This window comes from Oncorhynchus nerka, linkage group LG4 (assembly GCF_034236695.1).
Source record: "Oncorhynchus nerka isolate Pitt River linkage group LG4, Oner_Uvic_2.0, whole genome shotgun sequence".
In the NCBI taxonomy this organism is placed as follows: Eukaryota; Metazoa; Chordata; class Actinopteri; order Salmoniformes; family Salmonidae; genus Oncorhynchus; species Oncorhynchus nerka.
In genome coordinates, this window is record NC_088399.1 from 32,563,612 (window position 1) to 32,587,504 (window position 23,893).

Consider the following 23,893-nt stretch of genomic DNA (forward strand, 5'->3'; position numbering starts at 1 on the left):
TCCACAAGTCTGGTTCATCCTTGGGAGCAATTTCCAAACGCCTGAATGTACCATGTTCATCTGTACAAACAATAGTATGCAAGTATTAACACCATGGGACCACGCAGCCATCATACCACTCAGGAAGGAGATGCGTTCTGTCTCCTAGAGATGAACGTACTTTGGTGTGCAAAATGCAAATCAATCCCAGAACAACCGCAAAGGACCTTGTGAAGATGCTGGAGGAAACAGGTACAAAAGTATCTATATCCACAGTTAAACAAGTTCTATATCAACATAACCTGAAAGGCCGCTCAGCAAGGAAGACGCCACTACTCCAAAACCACCATCACAAAGCCAGACTACGGTTTGCAACTGGACATGGGGACAAAGATCGTACTTTTTGGAGAAATGTCCTCTGGTCTGATGAAACAAAAATAGAACTGTTTGGCCATAATGACCATTGTTATGTTTGGAGGAAAAAGGGGGAGGCTTGCAAGCCAAAGAACACCATCCCAACCGTGAAACCGGGTGGCAGCATCATGTTGTGGGGGTGCTTTGCTGCAGGAGGGACTGGTGCACTTCACAATATAGATGGCATCATGAGAGAGGAAAATTACGTGGATACATTGAAGCAACATCTCAAGACATCAGTCAGGAAGTTAAAGCTTGGTCGCAAATCTGTCTTCCAAATGGACAATGACCCCAAGCATACTTCCAAAGTTGTGGCAAAATGGATTAAGGACAACAAAGTCAAGGTATCGGAGTGGCTATCAAAGCCCTAACCTCAATCCTATAGAAAATTTGTGGGCAGAAGTGAAAAAGTGTGCGAGCAAGGAGGCCTACAAACCTGACTCAGTTACACCAGGTCTGTCAGGAGGAATGGGCCAAAATTCACCCAACTTATTGTGGGAAGCTTGTGGAAGGCTACTTGAAACCTTTGACCCAAGTTAAACCATTTAAAGGCAATGTTACCAAATACTTATTGAGTGTATGTAAACTTCTGACCCATTGGGAATGTGATGAAAGAAATAAAAGCTGAAATAAATTGTTCTCTCTACTATTATTCTGACATTTCACATTCTTAAAATAAAGTGGTGATCCTAACTGTTTTTACTTGGATTAAATGTCAGGAATTGAGAAAAACTGAGTTTAAATGTATTTGGCTAAGGTGTATGTAAACTTTCGACTTCAACTGTATTTTTTATTATCCTTCTTACCTGACCTCATCTTTTTCTAAAGTCCCTATGTGTGAATGTGTCACAAGGTGGAAGGTGACGTGTTCTGAGTCTGGGTTGAGCAGACAGAGTGAAGCAGAGGCAGACAACGAAGGACCATTTTTAAAAATTTTAAGGCATGGTTTTCTATATTTACATTTCAAACACATTCCAGTTTCTCATTTCCATTCAATTGCATTGTTTCCATAAATATAATTTATTTTAACTATAAAACCATGCTACTCAAAATCATCGCAAGACTCAAAATCATCCCATTTCATCTCACTAAAACTACCTCCATTAGCCATGCACTGACCAAACGAAAGCCCTACATGTACTAGCAAAACCTGGGATCCACCATGCTATGGACTGCATTCACTTCCTGTGGGTGGCCGCTTAGAACAGAAACACAAGAGGGTTTAAATACACAGAATCCAAATCACTTGACTCATCAATTATCCAAAATAAATTCTTCATCTAGATTTCATGCAAAGAGATCACACTAATGATATCAAGCGAGCGAGCGTGCTTCAGTAAGAAGCGTCTTTGGATCCAGAGGCCCCAGCTTTATCTCTGGATGAAGCAGACCACCATTGTCCCTGTTCCTAGGAACTCAAAGGTTACCTGCCTAAATGACTATCGTCCCATAACATTCACATCTGTAACCATGAAATGCTTTGAAAGGCTGGCCATGGCTCACATCAACACTATCATCCCAAACACCCTGGACCCACTCCAATTCGCATACCGCCCCAACAGATCCACAAACACTGCAATCGCTACTGCACTCCCCAACGTTCTTTCTCACCTGGACAAGAGGAATACCTATGTGAGAATGCTGTTCATTGGCTACAGCTCAGCGTTCAACACCATAGTCCCCTCCAAGCTCATCACCAAGCTCAGGACCCGGGACTGAACAACTCCTTCTGCAACTGGATCCGGGACTTGATGGGCCACCTCCAGGTGGCGAGGGTAGGTAATGTCATGACTGGCCTGTTCGGGTCAGGTTACCCTGGACCACACTCCAGCAAAATACATTCTTCACACCTGCCAGAGGGGGAGAGATCGAGAGGTATGGAGGTGGGGGTTTTATGACACATCCCACCCATTGTAAATCTTAAGGCAGCAGACAAAATCCCTTTGTCCTCTCAGTATGGAGGAATGGAATGTATGATGGGCCTATAGAGAACCTACCTCAGAACAGTAACATGGAATAAATGGACTTTGGGACAATATGTTTCATCAGCCAAAATGGTAGTAATGACGATGGATGGAATATGAAAATGAATGTCGTTTTTTATATGTTATTAAAAGTTAAATGACGACGTTATAACGAAAACATTGTAACTTGAAGAGTTTTCACAATATGTACCTGATGTTTGAATACTGTACATTGTGGGGAAAATGTTCAGATTTTGTAAAATGACCAGATTTTGTAAAATGTCTAGATTTTGTAAAGATGAAATGTGAATTTAGTTGTCTGAATTGGATCTTTATAAAATCCAGACCTTGCCACATAACTAGTTACGCCCAGAAAACTTTCCTTGAAGGCGAAAACGCCAATTTTTGACACGAGAGTTATAAAACATGTGAGTTAAGAATTAACATCATGACTAGGTGACCAAGCGCTGCAGCCAAGGTCTGAGTAGTCAACAACCCCAAAACGCAACATGAGGTTGAAGATGACAAAGGAACCTTTTAAAAATCTATGCTATGGATGAGTAGCTGTGTCTAAGAGGGTGAATTCAAGCAGGACCATCCGGTTATTCTCTCCAAGGAATTGTGTGTCTACACTGCTTTCGTTCCCACTCTGGAACCACCTATATGGCTGATTAGCCATCCTCAGAAGACCCCTCTTTCAGAACAAGGACGAGGAAACAGACCACTAAGAGAAAGGACACTGACATCGAGTGGACAATCAGAGAGTTACACCCGGTAACAACAGAAGTGTCACAATCAAAGGAGAAGTCAAAACTCGGTCCATGTGGAGATACCCCATTGGAGACCTTCAACACGTATTTACATCATTATATTCTGACCCATGCAGTTTGGGGCAAGGTTAAACTAAGCATGTAGAAAATGTAGCCAAGTGTGCTTTTCTCTCGTGCACTCTCTCTTTCTCCCTCTTTTTAAATCCCTGTTTTGTGTAACATGTGTCATATTGTGTTGGCCCGCTAGGGACTGTTTTCATTGTACTAAGTTCTAATCAATAGCTCAGACTGTGTATGTGGTGTGGTACGGACTTATTTAGTGGGACTTGTGCAGATTCCAGGATTATGCGATGTTCAGAATGAGACTGTAGAGGAAATGAATGAATTTGGGAAATAGAACATTTACATTTTACATTACATTTAAGTCATTTAGCAGACGCTCTTATCCAGAGCGACTTACAAATTGGTGCTTTCACCTTATGACATCCAGTGGAACAGCCACTTTACAATAGTGCATCTAAGTCTTTTAAGGGGGGTGAGAAGGATTACTTTATCCTATCCTAGGTATTCCTTAAAGAGGTGGGGTTTCAGGTGTCTCCGGAAGGTGGTGATTGACTCCGCTGTCCTGGCGTCGTGAGGGAGTTTGTTCCACCATTGGGGGGCCAGAGCAGCGAACAGTTTTGACTGGGCTGAGCGGGAACTGTACTTCCTCAGTGGTAGGGAGGCGAGCAGGCCAGAGGTGGATGAACGCAGTGCCCTTGTTTGGGTGTAGGGCCTGATCAGAGCCTGGAGGTACTGAGGTGCCGTTCCCCTCACAGCTCCGTAGGCAAGCACCATGGTCTTGTAGCGGATGCGAGCTTCAACTGGAAGCCAGTGGAGAGAGCGGAGGAGCGGGGTGACGTGAGAGAACTTGGGAAGGTTGAACACCAGACGGGCTGCGGCGTTCTGGATGAGTTGTAGGGGTTTAATGGCACAGGCAGGGAGCCCAGCCAACAGCGAGTTGCAGTAATCCAGACGGGAGATGACAAGTGCCTGGATTAGGACCTGCGCCGCTTCCTGTGTGAGGCAGGGTCGTACTCTGCGGATGTTGTAGAGCATGAACCTACAGGAACGGGCCACCGCCTTGATGTTAGTTGAGAACGACAGGGTGTTGTCCAGGATCACGCCAAGGTTCTTAGCGCTCTGGGAGGAGGACACGATGGAGTTGTCAACCGTGATGGCGAGATCATGGAACGGGCAGTCCTTCCCCGGGAGGAAGAGCAGCTCCGTCTTGCCGAGGTTCAGCTTGAGGTGGTGATCCGTCATCCACACTGATATGTCTGCCAGACATGCAGAGATGCGATTCGCCACCTGGTCATCAGAGGGGGGAAAGGAGAAGATTAATTGTGTGTCGTCTGCATAGCAATGATAGGAGAGACCATGTGAGGTTATGACAGAGCCAAGTGACTTGGTGTATAGCGAGAATAGGAGAGGGCCTAGAACAGAGCCCTGGGGGACACCAGTGGTGAGAGCGCGTGGTGAGGAGACAGATTCTCGCCACGCCACCTGGTAGGAGCGACCTGTCAGGTAGGACGCAATCCAAGCATGGGCCGCGCCGGAGATGCCCAACTCGGAGAGGGTGGAGAGGAGGATCTGATGGTTCACAGTATCGAAGGCAGCCGATAGGTCTCACTACTAACGCTGGTCACCTCCATTTTGTCCCAGGGTTCGTGCGGCTGGGAGAACGGCATCGTAGTCGGAAATAGACCGCTGCTCCAAGCCGAATCCCCCCCGCTGATAGCCCACCGGAGATTCTGCCTTCACGGTCGGGCACGAGACAGATCTGGGTCGCCGGCGCCTACTGCCCGGGGAAGATCAGACACCGGGGTCGGGACAGTTGTTTTGACAGGACCATATGGCAACCGATTTTACGTTCTTCTCCCATAGATTAATATGGGCGTCTCTATCCTCAGCATCAGGGCAAGAAACTCAATAAAGCCAAACTTTCCCATGGTACCCCAGGTAACTGAGTTAATAATTACCTGATTCATTTAATCACGTAATTACAAACAGTTAATCATTCGATGAACAGCAGTTGTCACAATCAATCCAAGGTCACGACAGTAACAACACATCTGCCAACACGGGGGCCCCTCAGGGGTGTGTGCTTAGTCCCCTCCTGTACTCCCTGTTCACCCACAACTGTGTGGCCACAGACGACTCCAACAACATCATCAAGTTTGCTGCTGATGCGATGGTGGTAGGTCTGATCACCGACAACAATGAGACAGCCTACAGGGAGGAGGTCAGAGACCTGGCAGTGTGGAGCAAGGATAACAACCTCTCCCTCAATGTCAGCAAGACAAAGGAGCTGATCGTGGACTACAGGAAACAGAGGGGCGAGCACGCCCCCATCCTCATCGACAGGGCTGTAGTGGAGAGGGTCGAGAGCTTCAAGTTCCTCGGTGTCCACATCACCAAGGACTTAACATTGTCCTCTCACACCAGCACAGTCGTGAAGAGGGCACAACAGCGCCTCTTCCCACTCAGGAGGTTTAGCATGATCCTCAAAAAGTTCTACAGCTGCACCATTGAGAGCATCTTGACTGGCTGCATCACCGCTTGGTATGGTAACGGCACCGCCCTCGATCGCAAGGCGCTACAGAGGGTGGTGTGGATGGTCCAGTATATCACTGTGTCCCAGCTCCCTGCCATCCAGGACCTCTATACCAGGCGTGATCAGAACAAGGCCCGGAAATTTGTCAAAGACACCAGCCACCCAAGACATAGATTGTTCACTCTGCTACCGCACGGCAAGCGGTAACGTAGTGTCAAGTCTGGGACCAAAATGTACCTGAACACCTTCTATCCCCAAGCCATAAGCCACAGTTAATTATACAATAACATCCGTGGAGAAGCACGTGGCAAACACCAGGACGTAATCACACTTTCTTCTCTCACTGCTGATGATTTATGAGAGCTCCAGTCCAGAGACTTGAGGCATCATTTATCAATATTTTGTAGAAACTATTCTAAAATGCTACTTACGAACAGAATTTAGAATTGTTCTATGTATAGAAAAAGTGTGATTTATCAAACAATCTACGATTGTCATACGCACACCGGTAGTAGATAACCATTGACAGAGAGGAAGATGAAGAGAGAGTCCCAACTCGGCTGACTTATGTCTCCCTTCAGCAGGTGGCATTTTTTGTTGTTTCGCCCACCAAGTAAGGAGTTTTTGTACGGAGGGCAATGAGAGTGTCAAATTTGATCTACAAAATAAATGTATGGCTTATTTAGTATGTGAGGTTAATTTGATCGAATAGAAGTTTCGTAATGCTTAAATTGTTACGATTGTACTGATATAAGTAGGACACGTGACATCCTGGCAACTTTGAGAAAAAAAACACTATTTCAGAGTTGTCCCGAGATGGCTATGCATATTCATAGCATGAGGCTAGTAGCATAGCATCTCTCTCCATTGAATACAGGAGGTTGATGTCAACAATCCTCATCGAATATTCAAATAAGGATTGCAATAATGAGATGTATTCACCAATCCAAAGAAAGGATAGGCGGGCGCTAGACAGCCCACCGTGCTGCTTTGTACACAAAGACTCCCATTTTCAGGGAGGAGAGACGTATCTTGTCAGTATATCCATCATCTTTGGCATTGATAAAAACCAATTGTTCTCATCATGCACGACCTTGGTTGTTTGCATTTCAAAATGCACCCTAATTAACCATATATGGTCAAAATCATCCCTTTAAAGCCTGTGGGAAATATACAACGCAGTTCCAAAGACAGAAGAGTATGAAGACTGTCTTTCGTCTAAAACTGCTTCTCCAATAGAAATCCACACTCACACTTACAGTCGGTGGTAGGGCAACATTGGCTAGCTAAGCGCTTGCACAGAAATATTTCATAGGGTCTAACAGTCGTCTCGCGCCGATATGCACATGTGCAGGCGCTCAAATCAAATGTACTCCTTCGATATAAAGTGCCTTTTTAAACACATTAAAACGTATCAGTTTGTCACTTTCACAAGCTTGAATTAATAACATGTTCAACAAATTAAGACATTGGCTCAAATCTGGGTCATGACTTTAGATTTAGAGAAAATAAACAAGTAAGAAATACATTTTTCACTTCTCTCATTGACTCCTCAAACCCCAAATCCCGGCCTGGTCTACTTGGCTTTTCTTGCGTTCACAGAAGTCTCGCAAAGTTGTGTCTCTCTGGGTTTAGAAACTCTGTGACCGTACCATGAAATAAAATTGCGCAACCAAAAAAACTGATATAACCAGAGACTGAAATAGAGGTGCTAGAGATTGAGCACAACCAAAAGGTGTTATTTGGCTCTCTCAGTTGTGGCTTGACCAGTAAAAATAAAAACATAGCTACAAATGAGTAGGGTACACTCACCAATTAGCCATCCATCCTCAACAGCTCCCTCTCGTAGGCATATAAGCCAACATTGCTGTTCTGCCTGGCCACCACATTCAGCAGCATATTTTGCGTATCACATAACCTGTCATCTGCACATAAAGAGTTGAAATCTTTTCTGTTCACATAGTTGAACTCATTTTGGGATGGGGATTTTTTGGCGATGTGAGTGCCGTCTTTTACTTTGTTTGTATTTGGGAACCCATTGATGGCATCATGGCAAAGATACCCATCTTAACTTCAACATGTTGTGTGATTGTGTATGGAAATTGTATGTGTTACTGTTCATTTTGCTGAGAAAAGTGCCGGATGCCAAAAACCGAGTAATCTAACCTAACAATTCCAAAACTACTACCTTATACACAAAAGTGTAAAGGGATAAAGAATATGTACATAAAGATATATTTATGAGTGATGGCTCCAGTTTCAACTGTTCTGCCTTATTATTATTCGACCATGCTGGTCATTTATGAACATTTGAACATCTTGGCCATGTTCTGTTATAATCTCCACCCGGCACAGCCAGAAGAGGACTGGCCACCCCACATATGCTCTCTCTAATTCTCTCTTTCTTTCTCTCTCTCAGAGGACCTGAGCCCTAGGACCATGCCCCAGGACTACCTGACATGATGACTCCTTGCTGTCCCCAGTCCACCTGACCGTGCTGCTGCTCCAATTTCAACTGTTCTGCCTTATTATTATTCGACCATGCTGGTCATTTATGAACATTTGAACATCTTGGCCATGTTCTGTTATAATTTCCACCCGGCACAGCCAGAAGAGGACTGGCCACCCCACATAGCCTGGTTCCTCTCTAGGTGTCTTCCTAGGTTTTGGCCTTTCTAGTGAGTTTTTCCTAGCCACCGTGCTTCTACACCTGCATTGCTTGCTGTTTGGGGTTTTAGGCTGGGTTTCTGTACAGCACTTTGAGATATCAGCTGATGTACGAAGGGCTATATAAATAAATTTGATTTGATTTACAGAACGGCATAGGCAAGATGCAGTAGATGGTAAAGAGTACAGTATATACATATGAGATGAGTAATGTAGGGTATGTAAACATTATATTAAGTAGCATTGTTTAAAGTGGCTAGTGATATATTTGACATCAATTTCCATTATTAAAGTGGCTGGAGTTGAGTCAGTGTGTTGGCAGCAGGCACTCAATGTTAGTGGTGGCTGTTTAACAGTCTGATGGCCTTGAGATAGAAGCTGTTTTTCAGTCTCTCGGTCCCTGCTATGATGCACCTGTACTGACCTCACCTTCTGGATGATAGCGGGGTGAACAGGCAGTGGCTCGGGTGGTTGTTGTCCTTGATGATCTTTATGGCCTTCCTGTGACATTGGGTGGTGTAGGTGTCCTGGAGGGCAGGTAGTATGCCCCCGGTGATGCGTTGTGCAGACCCCTCTGGAGAGCCTTACGGTTGTGGGTGGAGCAATTGCCGTACCAGGCGGTGATACAGCCCGACAGGATGCTCTCGATTGTGCATCTGTAGAAGTCTGTGAATGCTTTTGGTGACAAGCCAAATTTCTTCAGCCTCCTGAGGTTGAAGAGGCGCTGCTGCGCCTTCTTCACGACGCTGTCTGTGTGGGTGGACCAATTCAGTTTGTCCGTGATGTGTACACCGAGGAACTTAAAACTTACTACCCTCTCCACTACTGTCCCATCGATGTGGATAGGGGGGTGCTCCCTCTGCTGTTTCCTGAAGTCCACAATCATCTCCTTTGTTTTGTTGACTTTGAGTGTGAGGTTATTTTCCTGACACCACACTCTGAGGGCCCAAAACCTCCTCCCTGTCGGCCGGAGATGTTGTTACCTACCCTCACCAGCTGGTGGCGGCCCTTCAGGAAGTCCAGTACCCAGTAGCACAGGGCAGGGTTGAGACCCAGGGTCTCGAGCTTGATGACGAGTTTAGAGGGTACTATGGTGTTAAATGCTGAGCTGTAGTCGATGAACAGCATTCTCACATAGGTATTCCTCTTGTCCAGATGGGTTAGGGCAGTGTGCAGTGTGGTTGAGATTGCATCGTCTGTGGACCTATTTGGGCGGTAGTCAAATTGGAGTGGGTCTAGGGTGTCAGGTAGGGTGGAGGTGATATGGTCCTTGACTAGTCTCTCAAAGCACTTCATGATGAGGGAAGTGAGTGCTACAGGGCGGTAGTCGTTTAGCTCAGTTACCTTAGCTTTCTTGGGAACAGGGACAATGGTGGCCCTCTTGAAGCATGTGGGAACAGCAGACTGGGATAAGTATATATTGAATATGTCCGTAAACAGCTGGTCTGCGCATGTTCTGAGGACGCAGCTGGGGATGCCGTCTGGGCCTGCAGCCCAGCGAGGGTTAACACGTTTAAATGTTTTACTCACGTCGGCTGCAGTGAAGGAGAGTCCACAGGTTTTGGTTGCGGGGGAGGGGGGGGGGCTTATATGCGTCGCGGAAGTTAGAATAACAATGATCCAAGGTTTTACCAGCCCTGGTTGCGCAATCGATATGCTGATACAATTTAGGGAGTCTTGTTTTCAGATTAGCCCTATTAAAATCCCCAGCTACAATGAATGCAGCCTCAGGATATGTGGTTTCCAGTTTGCAAAGAGTCAAATAAAGTTCGTTCAGGGCCATCGATGTGTCTGCTTGGGGGAATATATACGGCTGTGATTATAATCGAAGAGAATTCCCTTGGAAGATAATGCGGTCGACATTTGATTGTGAGGAATTCTAAGTCAGGTGAACAGAATGACTTGAGTTCCTGTATGTTGTTGTGATCACACCACGTCTGATTAATCATAAGGTATACGACCCCGCCCCTCTTCTTACCAGAAATACGTTTGTTTCTGTCCGCGCGATGCGTGAAAGAAACCAGCTGGCTGCACCGATTCCGTTAGCGTCTCTCGAGTGAGCCATGTTTCCGTGAAGCAAAGAACGTTACAGTCTCTGATGTCTCTCTGGAATGCTACCCTTGCTCGGAATTCATCAACCTTGTTGTCAATAGACTGGACATTGGCGAGTAGAATGCTAGGGAGTGGTGCGCGATGTGCCCATCTCTGGAGCCTGACCAGAAGACCGCTTCGTTTGCCTCTTTTACGACATCGTTGTTTTGGGTCGCAGGCTGGGATCCATTCCGTTGTCCTGGGTGGAAGGCAAAACACAGGATCCGCTTCGGGAAAGTCATATTCCTGGTCGTACTGATGGTGAGTTGACGTTGCTCTTATATTCAGTAGTTCTTCCCGACTGTCTGTAATGAAACCTAAGATTACCTGGGGTACCAATGTAAGAAATAACACGTAAAAATAATGGGTTAGGGCAAAATAATGCATAGTTTCCTAGGAACGCAAAGCGAGGCGGCCATCTCTGTCGGCACCGGAAGTCTTACTGTCGGTGCCGGAAGTCTAGAAGTGGGCCAAATCTTCAAACAGAGCCAGATTACCCATCTCTCACCATTATCGCCATTTTTGGGTTTCACTTTCACACATACCTCCAATTTCACAAATGACTGTGCTTTATATGGATTATTATTGTAACAAATGCACTGATGTTGTCAAATTATAGGCTACAGCATGTCAAGATATGTGGCATGAATTCACAGTGACATCGAAAAATTATTGAATTATTAGCTTAAGTATTTTTAAGACTTGAGACAATTGAGAAATGGATTGTGTATATCTGCCATTAAGAGGGTGAATGGTCAAGAGAAAATATTTAAGTGTCTTTGAACAGGGCATGGGAGTAGGTGCCAGGCGCATCGGTTTGAGTGTGTCAATAACTGCAACCCTGCTGGGGTTTTCACGCTCAACAATTTCCCATGTGTATCAAGAATGCTCCACCACCCAAAGGACATCCAGACAATTCGACACTGTGGAGTAGAAGCATCCCTGTGGATTGCTTTCGACGCCTTCTAGTCCATGCCCCGACGAACTGAGACTGTTCTGAGGGCAAAAGGGTGTGGAACTCAATATTAGGAAGGTGTTCCTAATGTTTTGTACACTCAGTGTATTTTTCCCATTCTACTCTTGACAAGCAGTTCCCTTATTCCACCACTTGGCACTGTGCATACGCATGGTCAAAGCTGTGCGCAAACTTACGCACACTCTCAAGCAAACATTCATATTGATAAATCTCACACTTTGCGTGGCAATGAGGCATTGTTTACACACAGATTTGTGCCTTAGCAGGATTAATACATGAGGCCCCTGGCACCCGACAACACTACTTAATTTGTATTATTCTCTCAAAGCCCAAGATGATGTGTGTTCACAGACATAGGTAGCATATACTCTGAATATAAACATGAGGCAAACATGAATTTCTTCATGAAAGCACATACTTGTAATCTGATGATGTGAAATGTGCATGTTCTAATACATCACATGCATTCACTGTTACATCGCCATTAATGTACACTAGAAAACATATTCTGTCTTATTCCTATCATCTACCCTGCAGTTATATCAAATGGAAAACTCTGATTTAAAAAGAGTAAGAATCTGAAGACTCAGGAGCTAAAAGGTTGCATTTACCTTTGTCGAAAATGTTCCCTTCCCCCTTCCTTCCTTACAAACATATTACCTCCTCAAATTCTGGAAACATACTCCACTTCTCACTCAATCACAACCCTTAGAAACATAATATCTGTTTTTCTCTCATGCTCTTCAAGAAGGTAATTGTGACTCTATTTCCTCAACTTTTACAAGCGTAATGAGAGATTCTTCTCATTTCCGACCCTGCTTTTAAGTGTTAATACACACTTAGAATACAGCAGAACAAACTCAATGTCTTGATAATGACTCATGTAATGGGTTGGGAGATGGCAGGCAGACGGAAACTGTGCAGACTGTGGGTTAGCCCGACCAGGGGTAGAGAGACTCAGCAGACACAAGGCTCAGCCAGGACCTCGGATGTGGAGACCTGCTTCATGAGGTGTTGCTGGACAGGGACAACAGGCTTTCGCTCATGAGGTCATCCGTTTTTCATTTCTCTGACATGGCCGTGAAACATGAGTGGATGTCATCAGCCTGTCAGGGACACGTTGTGGCTCTGAACTGCTCTGATCGGGTAAATGGGGCAGAAAGGACGTCACATTTTCCCCTCTCTGCCATGACATGACCACTAACAAGTCTCAAATGACCCTGTAAGGACATAACAGGGTTTTTCCTTAAACACCATTTATGTCATTTCCCTGCATGCCCTCCATGGCTCTTTCCAACTTAGGCCAAACAGTTTCCAAAATAAATGGTTTACTGTCAACAAGTGTCTAATGTGTTTTGGTGATGTGTGATGGCACAGAAATGTGGACATTTCACAGCTAATAAATACTATGGAATTTTCCTCTTGCTCTATAATGGCATTTTAGGACAAAGAAGACTGTTCTACTACTGTAAAGGACATGGACACAACCAGGGGCACAACTGTCACTGGGGACAGGGGGGACATGTCCACATTCTGAAATGGCATTTTCTCACCCCCACCCCCCACCCATTGGAATATGATACAAAAATGTGGCAACGGTTTGCTTTAGGACCATGCGGATGCCTCCGAGCGGTTGGGTAGGCTGTTTGGAGTGTTTATCCGACTCAATCAAAACTAATAATAATTATGTCCCCCCCACTTCTAAAATCAAAGTTGCGCCCTGGACACAACAAAGGACTAATATAAGGACCGCTGTACATTTTGATGTTTCTACCCAGACCATGACATTTTTGATATCATAAATATGTAAAAAGAAAATAATGACCTACACTGAGTTTAGAAAAAATTAGGAATACCTGCTCTTTCTATGACATAGGCTGACCAGGTGAATCCAGGTGAAAGCTATTGATGTCACCTATTAAATCCACTTCAATCAGTGTAGATGAAGGGGAGGAGACAGGTTAAAGAAGGATTTCTAAGCCTTGAGACAAACTGAGACGGATTGTGTAAGTAAAAAAAAGTAGCTTTTAAGTAGCTTTTTGTTGTATCTGTACTTTACTTTACTATTTACAGTGGGGCAAAAAGGTATTTAGTCAGCCACCAATTGTGCAAGTTCTCCCACTTAGAAATATGAGAGAGGCCTGCAATTTTCATCATAGGTACACTTCAACTATGACAGACAAAATGAGGAGAAAAAAATCCAGAAAATCACATTGTAGGATTTTTCATGAATTTATTTGTAAATTATGGTGTAAAGTAAGTATTTGGTCAATAACAAACGTTTATCTCAATACTTTGTTATATACCCTTTGTTGGCAATGACAGAGGTCAAACGTTTTCTGTAAGTCTTCACAAGGTTTTCACACACTGTTGCTGGTATTTTGGCCCATTCCTCCATGCAGATCTCCTCTAGAGCAGTGATGTTTTGGGGCTGTTGCTGGGCAACACGGACTTTCAACTCCCTCCAAAGAGGGTTTTTTCTTTTGGGGGGCTAAAGATTAAAGCTCTTTTCAAATATGATGCCAAAATTGGAGGGGAAAAGTTTATTTTAGGGAACAGAATACTGCAGAGACAGAACAGAGTAATTCAGTCCATTCTGGCTAGTGCTCTAATGCTGTCACTCCTACATTAGGAGTACAGACATATGTGTGCCTCTCTATCCCACTCTTTAAGCAACCCTGCTAAGGGTCATTGGACTAGCAACTTAGTCATTTGCTCATTCAATTTGGACAATGGTTTATTGTCCATCTACATTCAGAGCAACAACATGAGCAAACCATCTGCATAATCACAGCCAAGTGGTTCGGAAGTCTTTATATAACCTTACAGGGGTAGGTAGATTTTTTTATTTAAATTAAGTAATACATTCTAAATGCTATATTTTGACTATTTTCCTCTCATTATCAGAAGTGTGAATCAATATGAAATGGAGAAACATTGGGTTGATTCACTCAAACAGCAGGACATACAGTATCTGTCAAATCCAATCATTTTCCTATTTCTATGAAAACACTATCAAAATACAGAGCAGGGCAATCTATTCCCTGGAGGAAGAATCACAGAGAGTCCAGTATTCCACAGCACTTTAGTGTCCTAACCTCTCTCAGTTAACAAATCTCAAGCAGCCCATCACTACAGGAGAACAGGAGTCAGCCAGCGAGCAGGCCAAACATCACATTACTCACATTCACTATAGCATAAAGATGTGTTCTAAAAACAAAACATCACATCTGTCAACCCCGGCAATGCTTTATGTAGATTGTCATAACAGGCTGTAGAAGGATAGCGGCCCACAATTCAGTTTCAGCTGGTTGATCTAAGAACAGGGCCGGTATCCACAAAGCATCTCAGAAAAGGTCCTACGAATCCTGTTAAAACCTGTTTTAAGACAAAAGAAACTCCCAGCCCCGGACTAGGTTTTAGGATGATATTAAGACAGACAAAGTCTGAGCCAGGAGTAAAATCAACTCATAAACGTTTTTCTCAGCGGGTAATCACGACTGTTTGAGATACCGCAAAGGAAAGATAGTGATGACGCTCATTGACATTGTTTCAAATAATGGAGAAGAACGAATCGCGATGCGGTTTCGCCAGTTGTGAACTCTATAGAGTCTAGGGTTGCAAAATTCCAGTAACTTTCCCCAAATTCCCTGGTTTTCCAAAAATCCTAGTTGTAGGATTCCCAGATTTCCTGCTTATTCCCTCGTTATCACAGGAATCTTCCAACCAGGAATTTGGGGATAATTACTGGAATTTTGCAACCCTAATAGAGTTTATAGCACGCTTCATACAACCAAGGTGAATGTGACTGTACATCAAATGTTGTATTGGTAACACGTTTGATATCATTTCCACCTGGCACGACCACTTTGCCTACTCTAAATTCTTGACTAGTATGTTGCCTTGCATAATTGAATACATTCTGATATTTTGATTTGATGGTTGTTAGAAGCGGAATTTTGACAATATACCGTTATATCAACACACTCAACGTCTCCTGTTCAACAACTCTAAATCTTCTTGGCGTGGTAGGAATCAAGTCAATTGCAGATATTGTTGCATAACACGTTTTAAAGGTCTATCATTTTCACCAAACACAATCAAAGCAACAGGCCCCATGCAGTCTATGTAATTACATTTTGAAATCATCATTGTATGTATAATAAATCACTTTGTTTAATGAAAATATATATGTTTGAACATTTATTTCCCTGAGCCTCCTTTGGCCGTTGAAATGCTCAGTCTCATGTGGGCGTTAGGAAACAAATTTGAAGATATTTGCATACACAGCCCTGGTTGGCAGATAGGATGGTCTAGAGCCCACCCCTTACCTAGATGAACAGTCATTGGTCTATCATAATCAGATCACATTCTGACATCATGATGTAGGCCAAAAGTTCCATTGCACCTGAACAGGCTGAAATTCCAGGCATTCTTTTAAAAAAAAACTCTTACATAAAAAGTATTATCATCATTTTCACAATTTAAGAGTGTTGTTTCGACCTCATAGTGTGGAAATATGTTTAAAAAAACATGAAAATCACATTTGAATTGCACTGCCCCTTTAACATACAGTGCCTTGCGAAAATATTCGGCCCCCTTGAACTTTGCGACCTTTTGCCACATTTCAGGCTTCAAATATAAAGATATAAAACTGTATTTTTTTGTGAAGAATCAACAACAAGTGGGACACAATCATGAAGTGGAATGACATTTATTGGATATTTCAAACTTTTTTAACAAATCAAAAACTGAAAAATTGGGCGTGCAAAATTATTCAGCCCCTTTACTTTCAGTGCAGCAAACTCTCTCCAGAAGTTCAGTGAGGATCTCTGAATGATCCAATGTTGACCTAAATGACTAATGATGATAAATACAATCCACCTCCGTATAAATGCACCTGCACTGTGATAGTCTCAGAGGTCCGTTAAAAGCGCAGAGAGCATCATGAAGAACAAGGAACACACCAGGCAGGTCCGAGATACTGTTGTGAAGAAGTTTAAAGCCGGATTGGGATACAAAAAGATTTCCCAAGCTTTAAACATCCCAAGGAGCACTGTGCAAGCGATAATATTGAAATGGACCACTGCAAATCTACCAAGACCTGGCCGTCCCTCTAAACTTTCAGCTCATACAAGGAGAAGACTGATCAGAGATGCAGCCAAGAGGCCCATGATCACTCTGGATGAACTGCAGAGATCTACAGCTGAGGTGGGAGACTCTGTCCATAGGACAACAATCAGTCGTATATTGCACAAATCTGGCCTTTATGGAAGAGTGGCAAGAAGAAAGCCATTTCTTAAAGATATCCATAAAAAGTGTTGTTTAAAGTTTGCCACAAGCCACCTGTGAGACACACCAAACATGTGGAAGAAGGTGCTCTGGTCAGATGAAACCAAAATTTAACTTTTTGGCAACAATGCAAAACGTTATGTTTGGCGTAAAAGCAACGCAGCTCATCACCCTGAACACACTATCCCCACTGTCAAACATGGTGGTGGCAGCATCATGGTTTGGGCCTGCTTTTCTTCAGCAGGGATAGGGAAGATGGTTAAAATTGATGGGAAGATGGATGGAGCCAAATACAGGACCATTCTGGAAGAAAACCTGATGGAGTCTGCAAAAGACCTGAGACTGGGACGGAGATTTGTCTTCCAACAAGACAATGATCCAAAACATAAAGCAAAATCTACAATGGAATGCTTCAAAAATAAACATATCCAGGTGTTAGAATGGCCAAGTCAAAGTCCAGACCTGAATCCAATCGAGAATCTGTGGAAATAACTGAAAACTGCTGTTCACAAATGCTCTCCATCCAACCTCACTGAGCTCGAGCTGTTTTGCAAGGAGGAATGGGAAAAAATGTCAGTCTCTCGATGTGCAAAACTGATAGAGACATACCCCAAGCGACTTACAGCTGTAATCGCAGCAAAAGGTGGCGAAGTATTAACTTAAGGGGGCTGAATAATTTTGCACGCCCAATTTTTCAGTTTTTGATTTGTTAAAAAAGTTTGAAATATCCAATAAATATCGTTCCACTTCATGATTGTGTCCCACTTGTTGTTGATTCTTCACAAAAAAATACAGTTTTATATATTTATGTTTGAAGCCTGAAATGTGGCAAAAGGTCGCAAAGTTCAAGGGGGCCGAATACTTTCGCAAGGCACTGTATGCCCTAGGCGCTTTCAATTGCCCATCTTAAAGGCATGCCGAATGTAGGTATATTTTTTTAACATTGAGCTCCAAAGGGATAACTTGAAATAATATGATACATAATATATTATTATTTATTAAATCAAATCAAATGTTATTTGTCACATGCACTGAATACAACATGAAATGCTTACTTACAAGCCCTTAACCAACAATGCAGTTTTAAGAAAATAGAGTTAAGAGAATATTTACTAAATAAAAAACGAAAAAAGTAACCCAATAAAAGAACAATAACGAGGCAATATACAGGTGGTATCGGTACCGAATCAATGTGCGGGGGTACAGGTTAGTCGAGGTAATTTGTATTAGCCTAGTAGTTATAAGTATTTAGGAATATCAGCTGAATTAGGCCCCATGTGAAATCATTGTCAAAAGCGCAAGAGATGCTGTTGCATGTAGTTCAAGATTACTTATTGGTTGATCTATCCAAACTCCAATGTAATTGCCTGTCTATGGCGCAGGAACCGCTGACTCGCTATCTTTTTCTATTATCAAGACACCTGCTAGTATCTCCTAACTGGTTAGGACAGCTCATGAGGTCTCCTAAATATCTGTCATCTAGGTAGGACTCTTATGACTAAAGAGGCTTCTGTATAGCTTTTATTTTGTCTCTAATTCTCAGCTTTATGATCAGTGTTCTATTCTGAGACGCTTTGTGGATACGGCCCCAGGATAGCGCACTGACTTGTTGTGTGTTTAATTACTTCCCCTCTCCTCTAACCATCAGGTTTGTTTTTGTAATCAAGCATGGCTTCTTTCTCCATCAGAGCAGGAGTGTAATGCTGTAATGCCTACCCCAGATCAATACCAAGGCAACATGTGGTTGATAGAGTTGTTTAGTAGTACACAGATGGCCCAGTGGAGTTGCGGAGAAGGCAATTGAATTAGTTAAGATTGATAATGTGTCAATTGGGACTCAGCTCCTAAATTGCCCTGTTATATTCCATTCCGCTTGGCAGATGGATCTCTTCAAGGCCTGCTCTCAGATCAGTCCACATCTGGTGTGTTGAAAATGACATATGGTTGTCTTTATGGTCCTGGCCTAGAATCAGTCAGTGTGCTGTATTGGCTAATGATACTGTATATTGCACCTTCAGAAGCTGGACTGAGATCAGATAGTCTATAATCTGAACACGATGGAATTGTTATCAGGTACTGAAGATAGGAAAGGAGAGCTCTCAGGCATAAGTCAATGAAAAGTCAAAGAAAGAATACTCTCAGCTTTCATATGTTGTTGAGATTCTATTTAGTTTTCCCATAATTAATTAAACATTTAGACATGCATACTGTAGATTCACAACTCGACAAAGACTTATTGCACAACAGTCAAAACAGTTGTTGATATTCTACGTATCACTCAACACACCGACTATTTAAAAAAATATAAATATTTCACCTTTATTTAACCAGGTAGGCCAGTTGTGAACAAGTTCTCATTTACAACTGCGACCTGGCCAAGATAAAGCAAAGCAGTGCGAGAGTTACACATAAACAGAGTTACACATAAACAAATGTACAGTCAATAACACAAAAGAAAAGAAAAAGACACATCTATGTACAGTGTGTGCAAATGTAGAAGAGTAGGGAGGTAGGCCATAAATAGGCCCTTGAGGCGAAAATAATGATAATTTAGCATTAATACTGGAGTGAAAGATGTGCAGATGATGATGTGCAAGTAGAGATACTGGGGTGCAAAAGAGCAAGAGGGTAAGTAGTAATATGGAGATGAGGTAGTCGGGTGTGCTATTTACAGATGGGCTGTGTATAAGTACAGTGATCGGTAAGCTGCTCAGACAGCTGATGCTTAAATTTAGAGAGGGAGATTTAAGACTGCAGCTTCAGAGATTTGTGCAATTCATTCCAGTCATTGGCAGCAGAGAACTGGAAGGAAAGGCGGCCAAAGGACGTGTTGGCTTCTGGGAGGATCCGTGCAATATACCTGCTGGAGCGTGTGCTACGGGTGGGTGTTGCTATGGTGACCAGTGAGCTGAAATAAGGTGGGGCTTTACCTGGCAAAGACTTATAGACTACCTGGAGCCAGTGGGTTTGGCGACGGATATGTAGAGAGGCCCAACCAACGAGACAATACAGGTCACAGTGATGGGTAGTATATGGGGCTTTGGTGATAAAACGGATGGCACTGTGATAGACTACATCCAGTTTGCTGAGTAGAGTGTTGGGGCTATTTTGTAAATGACATCGCCGAATCGGTAGGATAGTCAGTTTTACGAGGGTATCTTTGGCAGCATGAGTGAAGGAGGCTTTGTTGTGAAATAGGAAGCCGATTCTAGATTTAATTTTGGATTGGAGATGCTTAATGTGAGTCTGGAAGGAGAGTTTACAGTCTAACCAGACACCTAGGTATTTGTAGTTGTCCACATATTCTAGGTCAGAACCGTCCAGAGTAGTGATGCTAGTAGGGCGGGAGGGTGCGGGGTAGCAATCGGTTGAAGAGCATGCACTTAGTTTTACTAGCATTTAAAAGCAGTTGGGGGCCACGGAATGAGTGTTGTATGGCGTTGAAGCTCATTTGGAGGTTTGTTAGCACAGTGTCCAAATAAGGACCAGATGTATACACAATGGTGTCATCTGCTTAGAGATGGATCAGAGAATCACCAGCAGCAAGAGCGACATCATTGATACAGTGCCTTGCGAAAGTATTCAGCCCCCTTAAGTTAATACTTTGTAGCGCCACCTTTTGCTGCGATTACAGCTGTAAGTCGCTTGGGGTATGTCTCTATCAGTTTTGCACATCGAGAGACTGACATTTTTTCCCATTCCTCCTTGCAAAACAGCTCGAGCTCAGTGAGGTTGGATGGAGAGCATTTGTGAACAGCAGTTTTCAGTTCTTTCCACAGATTCTCGATTGGATTCAGGTCTGGACTTTGACTTGGCCATTCTAACACCTGGATATGTTTATTTTTGAACCATTCCATTGTAGATTTTGCTTTATGTTTTGGATCATTGTCTTGTTGGAAGACAAATCTCCGTCCCAGTCTCAGGTCTTTTGCAGACTCCATCAGGTTTTCTTCCAGAATGGTCCTGTATTTGGCTCCATCCATCTTCCCATCAATTTTAACCATCTTCCCTGTGCCTGCTGAAGAAAAGCAGGCCCAAACCATGATGCTGCCACCCCAATGTTTGACAGTGGGAAATCTTTTTGTATCCCAATCCGGCTTTAAACTTCTTCACAACAGTATCTCGGACCTGCCTGGTGTGTTCCTTGTTCTTCATGATGCTCTCTGCGCTTTTAACGGACCTCTGAGACTATCACAGTGCAGGTGCATTTATACGGAGACTTGATTACACACAGGTGGAGTGTATTTATCATCATTAGTCATTTAGTTCAACATTGGATCATTCAGAGATCCTCACTGAACTTCTGGAGAGAGTTTGCTGCACTGAAAGTAAAGGGGCTGAATAATTTTGCACGCCCAATTTTTCAGTTTTTGATTTGTTAAAAAAGTTTGAAATATCCAATAAATGTCATTCCACTTCATGATTGTGTCCCACTTGTTGTTGATTCTTCACAAAAAAAATACAGTTTTATATCTTTATATTTGAAGCCTGAAATGTGGCAAAAGGTCGCAAAGTTCAAAGGTGGCCGAATATTTTCGCAAGGCACTGTATATATACAGAGAAAAGAGTCAGTCCGAGAATTTAATCCTGTGGCACCCCCATAGAGACGACCAGAAGTCCGGACAACAGGCCCTCCGATTTGACACACTGAACTCTATCTGAGAAGTAATTGGTGAACCAGGTGAGGCAGTCATTTCAGAAGCCAAGGCTATTGAGTCTGCCGATAAGAATGCAGTGATTGACAGAATCGAAAGCCTTGGGCAAGTTGCTGCAGGGGGTGCTGAGATGTTGGCCAGGGTAGGGGTAGCCAGATGGAAAGCATGGAAAAATGCTTATTGAAATTCTAGATTATAATACTTTGTACTATAGTTTTAGTACTATATAACTTGACACAATGATGAAAATAATTATGGCCTCTAAACCTTCAAGCTGCATACTGGACCCTATTCCAACTAAACTACTGAAAGATCTGCTTCCTGTGCTTGGCCCTCCTATGTTGAACATAATAAACGGCTCTCTATCCACCGGATGTGTACCAAACTCACTAAAAGTGGCAGTAATAAAGCCTCTCTTGAAAAAGCCAAACCTTGACCCAGAAAATATAAAAAAACTATCGGCCTATATCGAATCTTCCATTCCTCACAAAAGTTTTAGATAAGGCTGTTGTGCAGCAACTCACTGCCTTCCTGAAGACAAACAATGTATACGAAATGCTTCAGTCTGATTTTAGACCCCATCATAGCACTGAGACTGCACTTGTGAAGGTGGTAAATTACCTTTTAATGGCATCAGACCGAGGCTCTGCATCTGTCCTCACGCTCCTATACCTTAGTGCTGCTTTTGATACCATCGATCACCACATTCTTTTGGAGAGATTGGAAACCCAAATTGGTCTACACGGACAAGTTCTGGCCTGGTTTAGATCTTATCTGTCGGAAAGATATCAGTTTGTCTCTGTGAATGGTTTGTCCTCTGACAAATCAACTGTAAATTTCGGTGTTCCTCAAGGTTCCATTTTAGGACCACTGTTGTCATTCAAAAACATAATGTTAAGTTTCACTGCTATGCGGATGACAGACAGCTGTACATTTCAATGAAACATGGCGAAGCCCCAAAATTGCCCTCGCTAGAAGCATATATTTCAGACATAAGGAAGTGGATGGCTGCAAACTTTCTACTTTTAAACTCGGACAAAACAGAGATGCTTGTTCTAGGTCCCAAGAAACAAAGAGATCTTCTGTTGAATCTGACAATTAATCTTAATGGTTGTACAGTCGTCTCAAATAAAACTGTGAAGAACCTCGGCGTTACTCTGGACCCTGATCTCTCTTTTGAAGAACATATCAATACTGTTTCAAGGACAGCTTTTTTCCATCTACGTAACATTGCAAAAATCAGAAACTTTCTGTCCAAAAATGATGCAGAAAAATTCATCCATGCTTTTGTCACTTCTAGATTAGACTACTGCAATGCTCTACTTTCCGGCTACCCGGATAAAGCACAAAATAAACTTCAGTTAGTGCTAAATACGGCTGCTAGAATCCTGACTAGAACCAACAAATTTGGTCATATTACTCCAGTGCCAGCCTCCCTACACTGGCTTCATGTCAAGGCAAGGGCTGATTTCAAGGTTTTACTGCTAACCTACAAAGCATTACATGGGCTTGCTCCTACCTATCTTCTCTCTGATTTGGTCCTGCCGTACATACCTACGCGTACGCTACGGTCACAAGACGCAGGCCTCCTAATTGTCCCTAGAATTTCTAAGCAAACAGCTGGAGGCAGGGCTTTCTCCTATAGAGCTCAATTTTTATGGAATGATCTGCCTACCCATGTGAGAGACGCAAACTCTGTCTCAACCTTTAAGTCTTTACTGACGACTCATCTCTTCAGTGGGTCATATGATTGAGTGTAGTCTGGCCCAGGAGTGTGAAGGTGAACGGAAAGGCTCTGGAGCAACAAACCGCCCTTGCTGTCTCTGCCTGGCCGGTTCCCCTTTTTCCACTGGGATTCTCTGCCTCTAACCCTATTACAGGGGCTGAGTCACTGGCTTACTAGGGCTCTTTCATACCGTCCCTAGAAGGGGTGCGTCACTTGAGTGGGTTGAGTCACTGATGTGATCTTCCTGTCTGGGTTGGCGCTCCCCCTTGGGTTGTGCCGTGGTCAGTATCTACTGACCCCTCCTGTCTCAGCCTCCTGTATTTATGCTGCAGTAGTTTATGTGTCGGGGGGCTAGGGTCAGTTTGTTATATCTGGAGTACTTCTCCTGTCCTATCCGGTGTCCTGTGTGAATTTATGTATGCTCTCTCTAATTCTCTCTTTCTCTCTTTCTTTCTCTCTCTCTGAAGACCTGAGCCCTAGGACCATGCCTCAGGACTACCTGACATGATGACTCCTTGCTGTCCCCAGTCCACCTGACTGTGCTGCTGCTCCAGTTTCAACTGTTCTGCCTGTGATTATTATTATTTGACCATGCTGGTCATTTATGAACATTTGAACATCTTGACCATGTTCTGTTACAATCTCCACCCGGCACAGCCAGAAGAGGACTGGCCACCCCACATAGCCTGGTTCCTCTCTAGGTTTCTTCCTAGGTTTTGGCCTTTCTAGGGAGTTTTTCCTAGCTACCGTGCTTCTACACCTG

General features: G+C 43.4%; 1 long non-coding RNA gene across 1 annotated transcript; it reads right to left on the bottom strand.

Moving 5' to 3' along the window:
• Positions 1–1,311: 1,311 nt before the first annotated feature.
• On the bottom strand, positions 1,312–10,917 carry LOC135571392 (uncharacterized). Its single transcript, XR_010463766.1, has 2 exons — positions 8,820–10,917; positions 1,312–2,243 (listed from the first exon to the last, which is right to left on the bottom strand). It is a non-coding gene; the product is annotated as an uncharacterized LOC135571392 (long non-coding RNA).
• Positions 10,918–23,893: the final 12,976 nt, after the last annotated feature.